The sequence below is a fragment of the Gekko japonicus genome, unplaced genomic scaffold (assembly GCF_001447785.1).
Source record: "Gekko japonicus isolate JY-2015 unplaced genomic scaffold, Gekko_japonicus_V1.1 scaffold2095, whole genome shotgun sequence".
Classification (NCBI taxonomy): domain Eukaryota; kingdom Metazoa; phylum Chordata; class Lepidosauria; order Squamata; family Gekkonidae; genus Gekko; species Gekko japonicus.
The window spans coordinates 78,580-99,297 of NW_015172067.1; the positions used below are offsets into that span (position 1 = coordinate 78,580).

Here is a 20,718-nt window from a genome sequence, read left to right on the forward strand (position 1 = left end):
TAGTAACACCCTGTCGAAAGCCACACTGTTCAGGGAAAAGGAACCTCTCTTCATCAAGCCATTTCTGGAGTCTCTCCTGAAGGAGTGCAGAGTAGATCTTCCCAGGGATAGCAATAAGGCTAATCGGTCTATAATTCCCCGGGTCGTTGGTATCCCCACCTTTGTGGATAGGTACTATAGTAGCTGTCTTCCGAATATCGAGGATATTAGCTGACTTGTTGATATCTGAAAACAGGTGGGCCAAACGATGAGCCCACCATTCGGGATTCACCAAAAATAGTTCTAGAGGTATAAAATCCAGACCCACCGCTTTGCCACGCTTCATCTGATTAAAACGTTCAAGTACTGACTCTGGAGAGACCCGCTCCCAGTCCGGAGCAGAGATCAACACCTCATCAATTTCCTTCTCATCGACAGGGCATTCTGAGGATTGATACAAAGCTGCAAAATGCACCCTCCATCTGGCTGGGGAAATTGTCGTCACAATGTCAGCCTGACGTCCTGATCTAACAAGCCTCCAAAAGGCCTTCACATCCCTGGACTCCAAGATGGTAGCAAGAGATTCCCAGTCTTGAGTGGCCATGGCTTCCTTTTTCACTCGAATTAGGTCCTTAAAAACTTTTTTGAGAGAAAACAATTCAATCAAGTCCTCAGGTCTCCTAGTAAGTCTAAAACGCCACAATTTTTCTCGAATGGCCTTCTTGGCCAACCTACATTCGGCATCAAACCAATGATTTGGATAACTTTCCGGCGTCCTCCGCTGGTCCTCAGAAACCCACTTAACTAAGGGACAACTATCCACAAAAAAGTTAAGAAGGTCAAGTAGAATTTGTGCTCACAGGACTCTTCAAGCTTAGAAGGAACATTGTGGCTCAGTGGCAGAGTCATCTACATTGCATGCAGAGTCTCAGGATCAATCCTTGCCGTGTCTGATTAAAAGGATCAAGTAGCAGGGAAAGTGAAAGACCTCTGCCTGAGACGCTGGAGAGCCACGGATAGTCAAAGCACACAAGAGTGAATTTGGTGGACCAATGATCTGACTCAGTAGCCTTGCTCATGAGTTACATTGAACAGATATATATCTTGCATGTACCAGTGTACATCTTTTTGTAAGAAAGAGCCACTGCACATTCACTTTACAAATGAAACTGAGGACCACTACCTGGATAAAAGTGGGGTTTAAATCATGTGTTGAGATGTACATTTGTTGAACATAACATGAGAATTACTTAATGCACATATAAAGAAATATCAAGCATACATTTATTTATTTACTTAATTTACACCCTGCATTTCCCCCCAAACTGACTTACATAATTCTCCTCTCTTCCATTTTATTTATTTATTTATTTATTTATTTGACTCCCCCCGCCGCCAAAGCGGCTCAGGGCGGCTTAGGTTGGTTAGGTTGTGTGTATGCCAAGGTCCCCCAGCATGCTTCCATGCAGAGCTAGCATTCAAACTGTCTGTCATTTCCCCAGAAAGCACTATCCTGGGGGCACCTTCTTTGGGGGGGCTCTAACTCGGACCCTGTAAATCCAATTCTCACCAAACCTGGAGGGCAGGTAGAGGACCATACAGCCAGAGATCCCCTGCGAGTTTGGTATCCTCTAGCATGCCGAGGGGGAGCCTTCTACCGAGTCACGTACTGAACTGGTTTGTTTAGCCGGGCACGCCACTAACCATGAACTGAACCACATTTTCCCGATTCGTGCCCATCCCTAGTCAGCTAGTCTCTCTCAGACTCACACAGGGTTGTTGTAGAGAGAATAAATTGGTGGAGGGGAGAACAACAGATGCGATCCTGAGCTCCTTGGAGGATAGGCAGGAGAACTATGTACTAAATGATAAGGTGGCCACAAGAATTTTCTGTAAAGCAACAACATCGAAGTCCAGGAGCACAACCAACCCACAGATAATAAGCATTTTCCCAAGATTTAACCAGAAGCAAAACATAAGCCTTTCACACAGAAAAAGGTTCTTGAAACAGAAGAGTTTTAGACTGAATTTTCAACTCCTCTGTTAATTTACCCAACATTTTTAATCTGCAGGGTAAAAAAAAAACAGGCAAGAGAGCAAAGCACAGCCTGCCCCGTTTTTGGTCAGAAGCAGTTGTCGCAAATTAAGGTTCCAAATAATATCAATATAACCTTTGAACTCATATAGTGAATGAGCCATATGGCGTCAAAAGCTTTTTTTCTGGTGCAGTTGCAAGTAACAAGTGAGATTAAAAACTCATGCAAGAACTAGAAGAATCAGCAGTTCCATTTTTCTTCACATCTACACCCTGATAGTTATGGGCACCTCAGCATTTTTGTTCCTGAGAGAGAGAGAGAGAGAGAGAGAGAGAGAGAGAGAGAGAGAGAGAGAGAGAGAGAGAGAGAGATTCAGTTGCTACCCCCCTGTTCACTACCCTAGGGTTTGATGCACTTGGAAGCAATGTTCCCTCTAAGCTGTGGGGTCTAGTGAGCAAAAATTCTACTTTGTGAGTTACTGGCATTAAAGTTGTGAGCGAGGGATCTGGCTACTGCATAAATTAGTTTGCTCTGGAGCAATCCTTCCTGAGCTAAGACAAAAATGTGTGAGCCAGAAGCTAAAAAACTGTGAGCTAGCTCACACTAACTCAGCTTAGAGGGAACACTGCTTGGGAGTCTTACTGCATAAGCCCCATCGAAACAAAGGAGAGCCTAGCAGTGTCTCACACCACTTTCTGTGTCTTACTTATCTGGTTTAGGATATTAAAATCCTTTCTACTGGCTTAGAGCAGGTTGACAATTTAAAATGGCAAATACAATAAAAATGCATAGATAACCAATCTAAAACAAAATCAACAATCAGCCACAGCAGCAGCAGCAGCCTTAAAGCATTAATAAAATTCTGATTCATAAAATAACTATCTAATGACAGCACCTTAAAATCAGTAAGACCCCCCAAGTGACTATAAAATAGGCTGATAATTCAGAGTAAACATCATCAGCATTTTTTAAAAAGTACAAAAGTACCTCTGGAATTGGAAAGTCTCTGAAAAGTCAGGTGCTAATGGGCACGGTTAACCTCCTCTGGCTGGGAGTCCCCCCATCTGGTGGCAACAACGGAGAAAGCCCTGTCCGATGAACACACCAGCCGGACTTCTGTTGGCGTCCATCTCAAAGCTGGGCAAGGCTCCTGCTGGCCTGGGATGTTGCTGTGAATTCAGTGTGTGGAGTAATCGTCTCTCCTGGGAGGGGGTTGGGTGGGCTGTGAAGCAACTGAGCTTCAGGGTTGCATAGATAAGAGCTAGGAGGACAGCTGAGCTAAAGAAGGCGATAAGAGACTAGCAACCGTCCTGAAATGTTTCACAAGCAAACACTCACTCACTCACACACACACACACACATCCTGCCCCATTCCCCCAGGCGGCATTTAAAAAAAACAAGACTTGGCTTGCACGATCAGACCAAAGTTGATTATTCATTTGGTGAGCCAGATGCCTCTGGACTCTCTAGTGGGGTCTTGGCTCCCAATCCACAAGTGCTCTAGACATGGAGGCTCCACTAATGGCTAACAGCGGTTGATAGACCTTCCATGAATTTGAGAGGAAGCCCAATGTGGCGGTTAGACTGTTGAACGAAAACACGGGAGACCAACAGGTTCAAATGCTCACTCTGCCTTGAAGCTTGCTGGGTGACCTTGGGCCAGTTGTTCTTTCTCTGTATAACCTGAGGGTCTGTGACCCAGCGGTAGAGTACACACGCTTTGACTGCAGAAGGCCCAGCTTAAATCCTCAGCATAGGATCTCGAGTCCCCTCCCCAGTTCCCATGTTGGTCTATAGTAAAATGCAGTACCACAATAGCACGTCATTCCTTGTATTAACCAATCAATAGATACATTAAAGCCGCAGCGTTTTGCATTTGCCACCACTTTATCACCTCATTGGGCTTCGTGTGCAGAGCAGGCCTTCAGTCAGGGGCAGTCTTGGTGATTCTGGGGCCTTGGGCAAAAGTTCAGGATGGGGCTTCATCAGTACTGCCCCCCCTGCCCAGGCCAAGCAAGGGGTGGTCCCCACAAGGTGGGTAGGAAGGAGCCACAGCTGCTGCCGGATACCAGCTACCCAAGCCCAAGGCATGGCAGGCGCAAGCAAAGACAGGAACCGGCGCTTCTTCTTTCTCCCCCTTAAGGGGTGCATGGCCATGGCATGGGCAGTTGACCCTCTCCATGCAGGGCCCGGGGGCAGCTGTCCCTGTTGCCCATTGTTGAAGACGGCCCCTGCCTTTGTTCCAGCCACGTGCATTATTTCTTAGTGCCTGGATTAGGAAGAGCTGGATTTCTTTTTGCCTGTTATTTTTCTTCAGCCCAAAGGGCTTTTGTCGATTGACCCCAACCGAATAATTCTACAAAACCACGATGCTCTCCTCCTGCGGTTAACTCCTGGGGGTTCAGGAGAGGCGGAACGGCTTCTGAGCCGAGGCATGCAAAGCTTAACCTTGTTCTCCCTCACCTGTCTTTTTCTCTTGCTTTCCTGTTCACATTTCCGGTTTAAACTTGCTTTTCATGCCCCACATTTATGTCAAGCGGAAAGGGGAGGAAATAGCACAGTGGCGGCTTCTGTGCTAGTTTGGCGGGGCTGCTGACTTTTGTAGTCTGCAATAGTTTGCTGCAAATGAGGTTTAGAAAATCCCTTTAAAATGTGGATTTCAAGCAGGGGACACTTCTGATCCCACCCTCTTTTGGGCGCTTAAGTTGCAGAGCAGCAATCCCCCCCCCCTGCCCAGGCCAAGCAAGGGGTGGTCCCCACAAGGTGGGTAGGAAGGAGCCACAGCTGCTGCCAGAAGCCAGCTACCCAAGCCCAAGGCATGGCAGGAGCAAGCAGAGGCAGGAACCGGCGTTTCTTCTTTCTCCCCCTTGAGGGGTGCATGGCCATGGGCAGTGGCCCCTCTCCAGTGCAGGGCCCGGGGGCAGCTGTCCCTGTTGCCCATTGTTGAAGACGGCCCCTGCCTTTGTTCCAGCCACGTGCATTATTTCTTAGTGCCTGGATTAGGAAGAGCTGGATTTCTTTTTGCCTGTTATTTTTCTTCAGCCCAAAGGGCTTTTGTCGATTGACCCCAACTGAATAATTCTACAAAACCATGATGCTCTCCTCCTGCGGTTAACTCCTGGGGGTTCAGGAGGGGCGGAACGGCTTCTGAGCAGAGGCGTGCAAAGCTTAACCTTGTTCTCCCTCACCTGTCTTTTTCTCTTGCTTTCCTGTTCACATTTCCGGTTTAAACTTGCTTTTCATGCCCCACATTTATGTCAAGCGGAAAGGGGAGGAAATAGCACAGTGGCGGCTTCTGTGCTAGTTTGGCGGGGCTGCTGACTTTTGTAGTCTGCAATAGTTTGCTGCAAATGAGGTTTAGAAAATCCCTTTAAAATGTGGATTTCAAGCAGGGGACACTTCTGATCCCACCCTCTTTTGGGCGCTTAAGTTGCAGAGCAGCAATCCAACTACCAAACACAGCAAGTGCTGTTGTTTTGTGAAAAACACCTCACCATGTAGTCTAGCAGCCCCTCTCATTGCTGGGTTCTGGTTTGGAAAGAGGGGGGTGCTCTTCCCTAGAAACCTTGCCTCGCACACCTTGCAAACAGGGAGGGGAGAGGTGCTCTGCACATGAGCACACATGAAGCTGCCATCTGCTGAGTTAGACTCTTGGTCTATCAAGGTCAGTCTTGTCTCCTCCGGCTGGCAGTGGCTCTCCGGGCTGTGATCTTTCGCATCACCTGTTCCCTGATCCTTTTGCCTGGAGATGACACGTATTGAATCTGGGACCTTCTGCGTGCCCAGCTGGTGTTCTGCCACTGAGCCATGGCTTGCCTCCAACCAGTGTGGACACAGGGGATGAACGACTGTGCTCTGTTATTTCTTTGTCCTTTCTTTAACCATGTTCATTTACTGGTTTTTCGCTCATAATCTTATAGGTTCATTGGTATCATGGTGTGCAGGTTGACTGGTTTTTACATGCATTTTAGATGGTGTTGATTACATACCAGGGCACTTTATATATTTTTATCCCTGGGGAAAGGCAAGATGTGAACATTTTAAAAAGCTAGTAAATGTCACTGATGTGGGTAATCTATATATCAAATAGTGATATATGGCCTCATCTGCAGATATCTAAATCTGTGGTTAAGGGTCAAATCAACAAGAGGGAATTGGATGAACATATGGAGCAGAGGTTCATCAGTGGCTGTTAGCCACAAGGTATAGATAGGAGCTCTCAGTCTGGGGCAAGTGATCCTCTGTATTTTTGGTTCAGGGGGGCAACTGTGGGGGGACTTCTAATGTCCTGGCCCCACTGGTGGACCTCCTGATGGCTCCTGGTATTTTTGGCCACTGTGTGACAAAGTGTTGGACTGGATGGGCCATTGGCCTGATCCAACATTGGCTTCTCTTATGTTCTTATTGACACTAAACATATTTTCCTGCAAACTTGGGAGACCACCCCAGGTTTACAGAAAAATCTGAAATCGTTTTTAAAAAATACATTGAAGGGTTTAAACCCACCATTAAAAAATTGCCCACGCATGTGCAGACAATGCACTTGCCGTAATTCTGCAGCGGCAGTCACTGGGAGCCACTCTGGGCCTGGCACCAGATACTGGGAGCCGATCTGGACCATGGGAGCCGCAGATGCCAGAGTCACTTCGGGACTGACCACAACAGCAGTGTGTGCTGGGAGCTGCTCTGGGCCTGGCTATGGCAGATGTCAGGAGCCACTGGGAGCCGCTTTGGGCTTGATGCAGACCCCAGCCATCACCACCACTGCAGCTTGCCTCAGAGGTGGATGGCGGGACCTGTAGCCATCCTAAGCTCAGTGATGGGGGGAGATAGGATCCCCCCCCGAGTCTTGTGAACCCTCCAGTTGTATGTGTATCATGTGTAACAGGTGGAATGCACAGTGGTGGGTTTCTTCAGGTCAAGTCAAATTGCCGAGTTTGTGCAATTTACAGGGAAATTTCAGTGTGATGAAACTGCATTGATAGAAAGAATCATGGGTTTGTTCTGCAGAAGAGAGAAGTGAGAGTGAAATGGGGGGGGACTTGAGAATGCAGGGAGGAGAAATTCAAGACAGTCCTTGCTTAACCATGGGACTGTGGTTGTCCCCCTTCCCCCCAGAAAAGGGGTTACAAAATCTTTACAATCTCCCAAGCGGGGGGACAATTTGGTCATACTTGTCCTCTCCTAGCGAAAACAAGTCAACAAGACCTAGTTGGGAGTCGGGCTTGGAGTACAGCTCAGCTAAATCACTAGTTCTTTTGGGTTCTGGATTCTGGGAAAAGTTGGTTGAATGCCATGAAGGCACCAGTTCTGGTCACTTCCATAGAGGGATCTTGCCCCATGTGGACAGCTGGATGTCCCCTCTTTTGGGGGGAGCTTCCACTCCCATGCCTTCCCCCTGTAAACCATAGCAAAGGAAAATCCTCCTGTGCTCTGACTTCAAGGGGAGCTGCGGAGTGGTGGTGGGAGGAACTTCTGTGTTCTGCCCGCAGCTAATCGGGGGTGGGGGTAAAGCAGATGTTCTTGTCGGATTCATTATTGCAAAGCATAAGGCTATATTAACACTACCGCTGTTCAACAGACATTCATTTTGTCCCAAGAACCCTGGGAATTATAGTTCTGAGAGGGGAGCTCTGCACACTTACCAAATCCCCAGAGCTCTTGAAGTTTGTATCTTCACCATTAAACTGGTATCAAGCCTAGCTGTGTTTGCAGTGGCTGTTTTTCACCCAGAGCGTCCCAAAGCTGTAGGCCTGTCCTGGGTCTGCTGCTTCCCTTTCCCTCCCCTGCTTCCAGCTAGGGTTCCCAAACTCCAGGTGGGCAAACATAAAGAAACACCGTGTTAGAACAAAACACACTCTATTAATATGCACTTGTGTCTTCATATATTGATTTAAATACAATAGAGACCCTTGTGCATTGTAGCATTGTGAGCTTTGGTTCCATGAAAAATATGTCTGCCTGAAGAAGAATCTGTCAAAACACGCAATTTTTGCCTGGGAGGCGTGTTGCTTGCTTTGATGCTTGCTGAATCACTTCTTGTGAAAAACATAACAGCCTGCTGCATCTCTCATGCCTGCTCTGATGCTTGCTGAATCACTTTTTGTGGAGAGCAAAACAGCCTGCTGCATCTCTCATCATTTACTACTATTGCAACCTTCATCAGTCTCTTATCAGGAGCAAGATAGTCTACAGCACTGGAATAGGTATTTTGTAGCTGTGGACTTTGCTATTAGTAGATATATAACGTTCTTTAGGTTTTTGTATTATAATGAATATGTATAAGATACACTAGGGTCTATTGTATTTAAATCAATATATGAAGATAATAAAGCATGATAAAAAGTAGAGACATCACCCTGCCAACAAAAGTCCGCATGGTCAAAGCAATGGTATTCCCAGTAATCATGTATGGCTGCGAGAGTTGGACTATAAGGAAGGCCGAGCGCCGAAGAATAGATTCTTTTGAACTATGGTGCTGGAGAAGACTCTTGAGAGTCTCTTGGACTGCAAGAAGATCAAATCAGTCAATCCTAAAAGAAATCAACCCTGACTGTTCCCTGGAAGGCCAGATAATGAAACTGAAGCTCAAATACTTTGGCCACCCAATGAGAAGGGAGCACTCCCTGGAGAAGACCCTGATGCTGGGAAAGATTGAAGGTCAAAGGAGACGGGGACGGCAAAGGATGAGATGGTTAGACAGTTGAGCAACATGAAGTTGAGCAAACTTCAGAGGACGGCGGAAGACCGGAAGGCCTGGCGTGATCTGGTCCATGGGGTCGCAAAGAGTCGGACTCGACTGTGCGACTGAACAACAACATGAAGACACGAGTGCATATTAGTGGAGTGTGTTTTGTTCTAACACAGTGTTTCTTTACATTTGTCTAATTTTGCCATGTTTCCCGTGTGTTTGTTGAAACTCCAGGTGGGGCCTGGAGATCTCTCAGAATTATAACTAACCTCCGGACTACGGAGGCCAGTTGTTCTGCAGAAAGTGCCTGCTCTGGAGGGTGGACTCTATGGCGTTATACCCTGCAGAGGTCCGTCCCCTCCTCAAACCCTGTCCTCCCCAGGCTTCACCTCTGATATCTTCAGGGATTTCCCAACCCAGAGCCGGCAATCTGACTCCCAGCAGTGATTTTATTTGTCTTTGGTAGGATTTGTCAACTTTCCACCTTGATATATTTGGCAGGGAGGGCAAAGCCTGCTGCCAGCAAGCCAGTTCCAAGAAAAGCAGACCAAGTAGCAATCTTTATCCCTCTTTTCCTTCCTTCTGTGAGCCCAGCCCTCCTGAGAACTCTGAAATTGTATGTTCACATTGAGGAATGCACTGGGGCAAAGGTTCTCAGGCTTTCTGAAGTGGGAGCCACATCTAAACTTACCGTACTTATTGGGACCCACTTCTAAATTCGTTGTCCTTTTGGGACCCCTTCGCAAAGTAACTCCGTGTTCCCCCCCCACACACGCATCGAATACAGGAGTCTCACATCAGTAACTGAACACTGAACAAATTTCTGTTTTGTTTTGCATGTTCAGCGTTTATAAATATCTAGCATTACAGAGCGACAAGCTGTATTGCATTTCCATTCCATACATGCCGCAGAGGCAGACCCAAATCCCTCTAGTCTTCCTCCTCCTGCTGGGCCACACAACCCACATGCAATTTTTTGGTGTCGAACCATAGTCTGAGAACCATTGCTTTAAGAGGGAGACCTTCTAGAGCAGAGGTTCCCAAACTTATTTGGCCTAATGCCCCCTTTCCAGAAAACAAATTACTCAGCACCCCCCTGGAAATCTACCTTCAAGAAGTGGACAAAAAGATGCAGTTTGTGGATCTGCACCTGGATCGTTCCAGCCCACCTGGATCGTTTCAGCATCCCCCACAGGGCGGTATTGCCCACTTTGGGACCAGTATAGAGGGAGAATAACTGCCCAAGGAGTTCTCTTGCTTTCTTCCTTTCTGCATTCAGCAGGCAGTGAATTAGTCTGAATCCACAAACTGGTTGAGCACTTGTCCTTACTTAGGGTTGCCAGTTCTGGGCTGGAAAACACCTGGAGATTTGGGGGGTGGAGCCTGAGGAGGACAGGGTTTGGGGAGGGGAGGGGACTTCAGTGGAGTATAATATGGGGCTGCTCCAGTTTCCTGATCCCCATCCTTGCAAAATCACTGTCAGACGAAATGTGGCAAGGTACCCACAACTGTCTCATGCAGTTTTTAAAGATGTAAACAGTCTCTATCTTGACCTGGATGGCCCAGGCTAGCCTGATCTTGTCAGATCTTGGAAGCTAAGCAGGGTCAGCTCTGGTTAGTACTTGGATGGGGGACCACCCAATAAGTCCAGTGTTGCTGCCCAGAGTCAAGAGACAGCAAACTCCCTCTGTTCATCTCTTGCCTCCACAAGCCTACAAGATTGCCATAAATTGGCTGTGACTTAACGGCAGTTTCTATCACCAGATTGGGGAGGGGGGTTTTGAAAAAAAGACTACAGGGGGGAGGGACGTTTTTGTGAACCGAGTACAAGGGAAAGGATTATCCACAGACACCCAATTCTATTTGCAGTTTAAAATCAGAGAGAGATGCAACTCTGTTTACAGATCTCTCTTCTTCACATCTGTTTTGCCCTTTTCTTGGGGAAGGTGAGATAAAAAAGATTTTAATAAATCCCTTCACTGACCCTTTGTTGTCCCTATTGAGGGGGGAAAAATGGAGTTGCCTTCTTAGAAGTTGCCTTGCTGCGTGCCCTTCGGCTCCTGCCTTCCCCACCCTGCAACCATTTGACAGGAAAAGCTTCCAAACGTGTTTTGTTATGGCTGTTCTGCAATAAGCAAGACCAGATCTATTGTGAAATTAAATATCCCTCAGCTATAAAAAAAGAGAAACTGTCATGGTCAATTGACTGGCACCCCTTGCTTCAAAATCCACAACAGGTGATTGCAAAGAAAGTGCAGGCAGCGAAGAGCCTTCACCAACCAGTATGGAGGTTAAGGGGTCTTTCTGCTGTGATCCTAGCTAGGAAGATAAGGGGTGTGTGTACAAGAGCACTCGTATTCTCAGCTCTGAAATGTTGCAAAATATGAGATCCCCCCCCCCAGCAGCTGAGAACTAAGCTGAAAACTAAAATCTCATTCTTGCTTTTGATCAAATGCCAGTCCCTAAGTACAGAAAGTAGTAACCAGCTCCAAATACGTAGCTTGACAATTAGGTGCTTGGGAAGGAATTTCAATGAACACGAGAGAAGCAGCAAAAGAGAGAATAGGACTGTACAGACTTTATCTGTCTACACAGTCAGTGTGCATACAGGGGGAAGTGGGACCGCACTGGTCACAGCTCATGACCCTATCCCTTCCCCCAGCATGCATACTTGACTCCTTCAAGAGCTTCTGCAAAATTTATGTTAGCTGCATTTAGGGAGGGGTGCAAGTCCAACTGGCAGGCAGTCCTGTTTCCTCTGTGACTGCACTGGTCATGCACACAGGCATAATGTGTGTATGGTCTTTCTCTTCCCAAAAGAAACTGTGGAGGAGAGAAACGTCTAGGTAATCTTCTCTGTCTCCTGAATACAAAAAGCTCCTATCTTAAAGGAGAATTTAAAAAAAAAAAACGGAACTGCCTAAGTTGTGATTTGGGCTCCATATTTGTCAGTTTGAAAATGTCTGGTCAGTTCAGATCATGAGTTTAAGCTCGAGTATGCAGTTTCGAAGAAGCCAGCAAAACGGAGTTAGGGTGAGACCACAACATATTGTCAGTGATCTTCCTCTTTGCAAAGGTGAAAATAAGAATGCATAAACTGTCAGATTCCTCTGCTATTCACGTGGAGGACTTCTTTATTTTCTCCTTTTTTTATCCCCACAGACCCAAAGCAGATTACAGTATTGTTCCCCCCCACACACACACACACTCTGTTTTATCCTCACAACAGGTATGTTAGGCTAAGAGGGTGACTGGCTCAAGATTGGTTGGTTCTGCATCTGGCATTCGCTCCACATTTTCACAATACTGAGGGAAAGATGCAGCTCAAAACCACATTAAAATACTCCGGGCCAACACCGTACTAACAGCCAAGTCACCTCTGAACGGCCATAAATCTATGTAGAAAGTACCATAAAGCCCGATGATCAAAGAAAATAGATGCAGTGTAGAGGGTACCATAAAATCGGATGATCAAAGAAACTAAAAGCAGCACACAAAGCAGAGGGGAATTTCTGTTCCACGGTTAGTTTGGTAAAAACAACAGAGGGAAAAGCCAATGCAGAATCACCCAATGTCTTGCTCCATCAATCAAGTTGTGTACTGTGTCTTTCCTTTTGTCAAGTCTGAACCTACTTCTATTAAGTTATTCTACCAAAAACCTCTGGTACTATTAGCAGGAGAAAGGTACTGGCTGTTTCATAAGAACCATACACTCTGCTGGATCAAACCAAGAGACATCCAGATACATCAACTCCAGAATCCTGTTTCATGCACTGGCCATATAGATTCCCTTGATGACCCACAAGCAGGAGTACAGATGCCTCCCCCCTTATTGCCCCCCCCAGCAACTGGAATTCAGAGGTACATTGCCTCTGAACATGGAGGTTCCTTTTCACCAACTGTGCTAATACCCATCGACCAATTCCATTTGAAAGCTACCTAAGAGCAGTGTTCCCTCTAAGCTGAGTTAGTATGAGCTAGCTCACAGTTTTTTAGCCTCCGGCTCACACATTGTGTGTCTTAGCTCAGGACAGATGGCTCCAGAGCAAACTCATTTAGGCAGCAGCCAAATCACCTGCTCACAACTTTAATGCCAGGAGCTCACAAAGCAGAATTTTTGCTCACGGGACTCCATAGCTTAGAGGGAGCATTGACCCTGACCTGAATGGTCCAGGTGAGCCTGATCTTGTGAAATCTTGGAAGCTAACCAGGGTTGGCCCTGGTTAGTAGTGGGATGGGAGACCACCAAGGAATTCCAAGGTTGCTATGCAGAGGAAGGCAATGGCAAACCACCTATTAGTCTCTTTCCTTGAAATCCCTACGGGGTCGCCATAAGTCAGCTGTGTCTTGACAGCAAAAAAAAAGAAGATAGGCATCACTACATCCTGTGGCAGTGAGTTCTACTCATTAATTACTTGTTGAGTGATAGCCTTTCTTTCTCTCTGTGCTAAATCTCACGCCTGTGGCCTGTCAATTTCATTGGGTGGCCTGAGTTCTAATATTTTGGGAGAGGCAGACCAAGTTATCTCCATCCCACTTTCTTTATACCATACACATCCATCGTGTCCCTCCCTTCGTCAAGTTAAACTAAAAAGCCCCAAACTCCTCAGCATTTCCTTATAGGGATGGTTCTCCAACCCCTTAATTGTTTTGGTTGTACTTGTCCCAGTGCTACGTTATCAGCATTTTACCATTGCAATGCCTGGGACTTTTATTTCTTATAACAACCAGGCAACGTGTCCCATCTGACTGAAATTTGGCGAGGAATCAGCTTCAGGCAGGGTGGAAGCCAGCCACATTTCAGAAAAAACACATTGTAATATGGCTGAGTTACAACAGTTTACAATATACGTTAGGAGTTTTCTGTTCCTTTTATGAATGCAAGAAGAAGTTCATTAGGTTTATATGTGAGAAGGGTTTGGGAGAAGTGTTACCTGTTGAATTTCTGCCTGGACACATCCCCTCACCCCAGTGTCAAGTTGAAAGGGCAAAGCATGGAGCCCAATTTCTAAGTGAGCAGAAGATGGGGTATTGCCACAGGATTGCTGACAAAGGAAGAAGTTGAGCCATGGCTGGGTATGCAATTTCCTTCTGTTTGGTTTTTGGAGTGTGGGCAAACCCTTCTCTTAGATCAAGGGTTTTTGGATCTTTGACCGGAATCCAAGTTTTGCCATGCCAAGCCAATTGCAGCCATGGCTGAATGTTTGACAGGCAAAAGAGATTTGGTCAATTAACCAGCCAACTATCGTCAAATAATCATCAGTATTTTTAAAGGGTTGCTTTTATTGGACCGACAAACAATTACTTTAATCATCAACAGGTGATCACAATAACAAACTAGTTCACTGCTCTTGTGAAACAATAAACTAATGAATTATTACTGCATTTTTAAAAGAGCTGTCTGTAACAATTTACTGAACAGATCCTTTCCTTGGCTTTTAGCCTGGAATAAAAGGGTTAGCCAACAGTTTTCATGATTGTTTAAAAGAGAAATAAAGCAGGAGCCTGCCAGACCATTTGCATCCTGACTGTGAGATTTCTTCTGCTGAGTGTTGTAAAACCATTCTGGGCTGCGGTCACACGAAGCATTAGGCACGCTAGAGAGACGGAAGATAGGCGGATTTTCCGGGTGCGATCTCACTGCCACATCTGGGAAGCGTAGAGCTCCCATGGCTCACCCGAGGCTTCACTCCGAAGATGCGTTGTACCTTCGAGGTACTAGTTTCCGGAAACCGCGGGGCATGGGCGAGCGTCTGATCTCGTAGTTCCGGCGCCCGCCCATGTCCCCTCGCAAAAAGGTGTTTTCCCCCCAAGTCTCCATGGATGCGCACAAGCACCCAACGGCGCATGCGCACACTTTAGTTTTAAAAAAACAAACACAACCCTGTTTGCCCCGCGGCCCCGCTTCTTTGCAGCGCCGCAGGATTGTCCTGTGATCGGCACCTCCCCCCTAACCTCGGGACCTCCACGGGACATCTGCTCACGCAACCGCACGTTATTTTGCCCCGGGGCAAACAGCCACGCTTCTCCCCCGCATTTTCCGGCCCGTGTGACCGGAGCCCTGGTTTCTCATTGGGTTGCAGAACTTTGACACGTTAAAAGGATAGTGAGTACAGTTGCCAATCTCCAGGTGGTGGCTGGAGATCTCTTGCTACTGCAATTGATCTCCAGATTACAGAGACCAGTTCACCTGGAGAAAACAGACACTTTAGAAGGTGGACTCTATGGCATTATCCCCCACTGAAATCTCTCCTTTCTCCAAGCCCCACCCTCTTCAGGCTCCACCCCCAAAATCTCCAGTGATTTCCAACCCAGACCCGGCAGCACTAGCAGTGAGCCTAGCCACAGCTCGTCTAGCCACTAATGTTGTGCCCTTCTGTTTGGATTCTTTGAACAGGCTGAGAGAATGCTATGCCAGGACATCCAGTGACTGGTGAGGTTTGCTATTCGCTGCAGCGGCACTCATAGGATTCCTTTGTGGACCCTGCATCCTTGAGACATTATCTCAACTGAGTGAGGACCAGACTATGATATCTTGAAGAATTGCCTCAGAGGCCAACCAAACAACCCTCATATACAATGAAGTTGTTGCTGTTCCTTTGTGGCAAAAAAAATTAATTCTTTGTTGGAAAAGACAATGTCTGGTGTACAAAGAAGAGAAGAAGTCCCTGCAGGAGGCAGCGAGAAGACAATTAGATGAGATAGGGAGGGCAGCACCTTCTCTCCTGTTCAGTGTCATTCCTTGTATTGTCTCCAGATTGCTCCTGTTAGGGCAGTTTCCCCCTTCTTCTCAGAAGCGCCACAATCAGTCTTTCCCTCTCTCAGCTAGAGATGTAGTTAGGAACCTATCTCTGTCTCTCCTCTTTCCTATCAAGTATGTTAGCTCCTAAATAAACCTTTATCTACTCTTTAATCAGGTTGTACACCATTGCTAATTACTGTGCCAGTATTATTAGTATTATGTATGTTGGCCCTGCTTGGACTTGAAATTTATTTTTAAATATCATTCAAAATCTTATTAGCCAAACCAACAAAAGCTGCTGTTGGATGTGTGTAAATGGACCCACACAAATGGTTGAAGGGCCACCTGTTGTTAGTCATCTAGCCCTCCTATCTGAACCTGTGTGAGAGGGTATATAAAGGTAAAGGTAAAGGTTCCCTTGCTCGAAAGCCAGTCGAATCCGACTCTAGGGTTGCGGTGCTCATCTCCATTTCAAAGCCGAAGTGTCAGCGCTGTCTGAAGACGTTTCCATGACTAAACACCAAGGCGCACAGAACATTGTTACCTTCCCACCGAAGTGGTACCTATTTATCTACTTGCAATGTCTTGCTTTCGAACTGCTAGGTTGGCAGGAGCTGGAACTGGAGATGGGAGCTCACTCCATCATGCGGCACCCGGGTCTCAAACTGCTGAACTACTGACCTTCCACAGCCTGCAGTTCAGCGTCTTAACCACTTGAGCCACCGCAGCTCCAGTGAGAGGGTATACTCACATGCAAAACAAGGTGCACGCCAATTCTCATCCATTCACCATCAATAGGTGGAATGTGTCCCCAGGAGGGGATACATCATTCTGTTTTAATGCCAATAATGCCCACAGCAATCAGATCTCCCAAGGATATTTAGTAGGGAGGCAGCTGCTCAGTTGTGTCAGTACTTGTGTGTCTGTTATTCAGGAAAAACTGGGGAGTACTGCATGGAAAATACAGTAGCCAAGTTACCTGTAGTACCAATGATACCTGGTGGCTAGATTATAACTTCACAAATGGAAGTGGGAACATAATTGTAATGCAGGACTTGGGACTGTCCTTCAGAAATAATACTTTTCAATGCAGCCAAATTGTTCACATTGTTAGGGTTGTTATACCCTGTCTTGATTTTTGCATCTTCAGTGTGCTGAAACCCCAGCTGTAATGTCAACCCCACCTTTGTTTCTTGCTGAAATGCAGGGGTCGTTTCGTAGAAAAAGAGCTAGGGGAACTCATTAGCATAACTCATTAGCATATGCCACACCCCCTGACATCACCGGAAGTGTGTCATAAGGTCACACACACCCGACATCACCGGAAGTGTGTCATAAGGCCACACACCCCGCCCCCAACGGTCCCGGCCGCCGCCGCTGGCCTTGCAGCTCCACTGCCGAGCCCCATGGGGGGCCCAGCGGTGGACCTGCAAGGCCGGTGGGAGTGCAAGGAAGCCCTGAGAAGGCCCTCCCTGGCCCCAGGCAGGCAGGGGTGAGGAGAGGCAGGGAGGAAGCAACTTACCCTCCCTCATCTCCGGCCTCCTCCTGGCTGAATGAGGGCCGGAAGCGAGGCGGCTGGAAGCAGGGGGCGGGGCTTCGTTGTGTGCCCCGCCCCCCGTACCTCACCCGGGGGAACTGCGATCCCCCCGCGATCCCCCCCGAAATGACCTCTGCTGAAATGGAACTGCAAATGTGTACCCTAAAATAATATTCCTGGATTATATTGGCTATGTGGGAGATGGGCCTACAAATATTACTTTACAATTGGATTGTAACTTGCACCAGAGAGTATTTGGCCCCTGGTGTTAGCTGGCATGATGCTGTTTACCACCAGCAGCCCCAGAACCTTCCTACCTGCATAAAAGAATCTGCCTCAAGGTCGAAACACTGGGTTCCTGTGTGTGCGTTCCTGCCAGGGCTAGGAGTTTCAGAACTACAAACTATCACTAATATATCATGGAAATACTCTGCAGTGTCACCGCAGATGGTTTGCAAGCTTTGCAGAAAGAAACAGCACAGAACTATGTGGCCATAGATTACTCACTCGCTACCAAGGAAAAGTAAATACCATCTGTTAAAAATGCAATGAACATTTTCCATAAAGTTTCAGAAGAAGAGACCATTGACTGGTAAGGGTGGCTTCCTCATATAGGAGGATTGGTTGGAAATTTGCTTAAGACTTTAATGAAACATGGGCTTATATTCCTATGTATTGTTGCTGTTGTATTTGTGCAAGTTAACCTGTTTCTGTATTGCTGTAAATATGCCACGAAAAAGACTACCCAATTAATGAACAAAGAAGAAGCTGGCAGGATGGTTTTGTGCATGCTGGAAGACTGATGGAGAGTGGAATAGAATGTGTAAAACAGAGTGAATAAGACTGTGGAAGTAAAAATGAACCAGAGTGGAGACATATCAGAATGGTCAAGTCATGTAGGCTAAGGGATGTGCTGTGACTGCAAAGGTAAAGAGTAAGTGAACTCAAACCTAGAACTAACTGGTCTGGATCAACCCATGCCAGCTGCAGAACAAAGATACTAAATAAGAAGTCAGTTTCACTGGAAGATTCCATGTTTAAGTTCTAGTTGCACATGCTTATCTGGATGTGGAATTTCTGTATACCAAAAATGGATTACAAGACATAAGGAATATGATTTCTGACAACAACACAGCTGACTTTGCCACCAAACTGTGCCATTTTGTTCTCACCCATAACCACTTCAGATATGGCAACAACTCGTTCCTCCAGATCAATGGTACAGCCATGGGCACCCGCATGGCCCCACAGTATGCTAACATCTTTATGGCTTACTTGGAGCAACACTTTCCACCAGGCATTCAACGACTTTCGCCCCACCATCAACCTGACAATGAACCAATCTTTGTAAGAAATACATTTTCTGGACACTACTGTAGAAATACACAATGGACACATAGACACCACCTTATACCAGAAACCTACTGACTGACAAACATACCTACACGCCTCCAGCTACCATCCTAAACATACCAAACAATCCATTGTAGACAGCCAGGCTCTACACTACAGCCACATCTGCTCCAATTCTACAGACAGAGACTCTCACCTGAGGGATCTACAACAAACCTTTTTGGAACTAAAGTATCCACCTGATGAAGTCAGGAAACAGATTAACAAAGCCAGAATGATGCCCAGAGAAAACCTGCTGCAAGACAGGCCTGAAACAGACATAACCCGAGGCAACAGCAGGCTGAAACTGGGCTGACCACTGAAGGGAGGTAATGTAATGCAGAATGAAGCAATTTGAACACAGAACGGGGGGGGGGAAACTGGATTAAAAAGAAGGTTGAATTTGATTTTAGTGCAGAATTGCTTGGAGGACACTGCAGTGAACATGGATTAAAAGGAGAGTGCAGAAAAGGCCAATAACAGAACACCATTAGTGGTCACATACAGCTCTCAACTCAAAACAGTTCAACACATCATCTATAATCACTTCCAGCCTTTACTGGATAATGACAATTCTCTTTCACAAGTACTGGGGGGCAAACCTTTTCTTGTGCACAGACAGCCCCCCAATCTCAAACAACACCTTACCCACAACCAGGAGCAGTGTTCCCTCTAAGCTGAGTTAGTGTGAGCTAGCTCACAGTTTTTTAGTCTCTGGCTCACAGATTTTTGTCTTAGCTCAGGAACGATGGCTCCAGAGCACACTGATTTATGCAGCAGCCAAATCGCTCACTCACAACTTTAATGCCAGTAGCTCACAGAGTAGAATTTTTGCTCACAAGACTCCACAGCTTAGAGGGAACATTGACCAGGAGTCATTTCCTGCAGGAGCGCACAGGAGCGGAGCTCCGGCAGTGAAGAGCCCAGGGGGTTCGCATATGCAACAAGCCCCACCCCCTGCTCCCAGCAGCCCTCAGTCAGAGCAAGAAACAGCCAGGTAAGTTGCAGAGCCCCCCCTGCCCCCCCTCCCCGGTACAAAACAGTCCAGTGGCACCTTCAAGTTTTATTCAGGTACAAGCTCTCCCTCCTCTGCGAGGACAGATCTGCACGTTCCTCCCATCCCCTGATAGCTAGCAATCCAAAACAGTCCAGTGGAGCCTGAGCAGTGGGTGTTGCTTTCTGACACACTTCCGGTGATGTCAGGGGGTGTGGCATATGCAAATAAGTTATACTAATGAGTTATGCTAATGAGCTCCTGCACCTCTTTTTCTACGAAATGTCCCCTGCCCACAACAATACAACCTCTAATTTGAACATAGGCACTGGTGCCAGAGCTTTCAATAAACCCAGATGCCAACTTAGCTACCACATACATCCAGTCAACACTATCACTGGACCTAATAGCATCAACTACACCATCTCATGCTTATTCACATGCTCATCTTCTAATACTGTATATGCCATTAAATGCCAACAGTGCCCTTCAGTTCTCTACATAGGGCAAACAGGTCAAACCCTACGCCAAAGGATAAATGGACACAAATCTGACATCAAGAACCACAAGACTGAGAAACCTGTAGGAGAACACTTCAACCTTCCAGGACATTCAGTGGGTGACCTCAAAGTTGCTGTTTTATTGCAAAGAAACTTCAGGAACAGACTGGAAAGGGAAACTGTAGAATTACAAGTTATTACAACACTCAGAACAACCCCCCCAGGACTCAACAAGGATATTGGTTTCTTATCTTGCTACATATGCTAAACTCATTCAGTCTTTACATCTGCATTCTCACCAAGAAGGGCTATAGGTAAAGGTAAAGGTTCCCTTGCTCGAAAGCCAGTCGAATCCGACTCTAGGGTTGCGGTGCTCATCTCCGTTTCAAAGCCGAAGAGCCAGCGCTGTCCAAAGACGTTTCCATGGTCATGTGGCCGGCATGACTAAACACCAAGGCGCACGGAACGCTGTTACCTTCCCACTGAAGTGGTACCTATTTATCTACTTGCAATTTCTTGCTTTCGAACTGCTAGGTTGGCAGGAGCTGGAACTAGAAACGGGAGCTCACCCCGTCTTGTGGCACCTGGGTCTTGAACTGCTGAACTACTGACCTTCCACAGCCTGCAGTTCAGCGTCTTAACCACTTGAGCCACCGCAGCTCCATTAGAAGGGCTATACATCCTCTTTATTTTAGTGTATTTCTTATTAGGAATAGTAGATTGGAATAGTGATTGTAATATAATGCAATGAATATTAGAATGTACAAGACGGGGACCCGCGATACTCGCGAGGGGGAGAAGAGCTCCGTCTCCTCCATCCTCCCCGCTCGATGTCCCGAGGAGGCGG

The 20,718-nt window shown here is 46.7% G+C and overlaps 1 protein-coding gene across 3 annotated transcripts in view; it reads right to left on the reverse strand.

The window, feature by feature from the left end:
- LOC107118477 (N-acetyllactosaminide alpha-1,3-galactosyltransferase-like) overlaps positions 1–20,718 on the reverse strand; it is a 75,848-nt gene that overhangs the window by 37,405 nt on the left and 17,725 nt on the right. The window contains exon 1 of one of the 3 annotated variants that reach the window (XM_015420830.1): positions 3,003–3,068. The exons of the other annotated variants lie outside the window; for them this stretch is intronic. The gene's annotated coding sequence lies outside the window, so the exon portion shown is untranslated. Of the gene's footprint in view, positions 1–3,002; positions 3,069–20,718 lie in introns of those variants that run through there. 3 annotated transcript variants of the gene reach the window in all.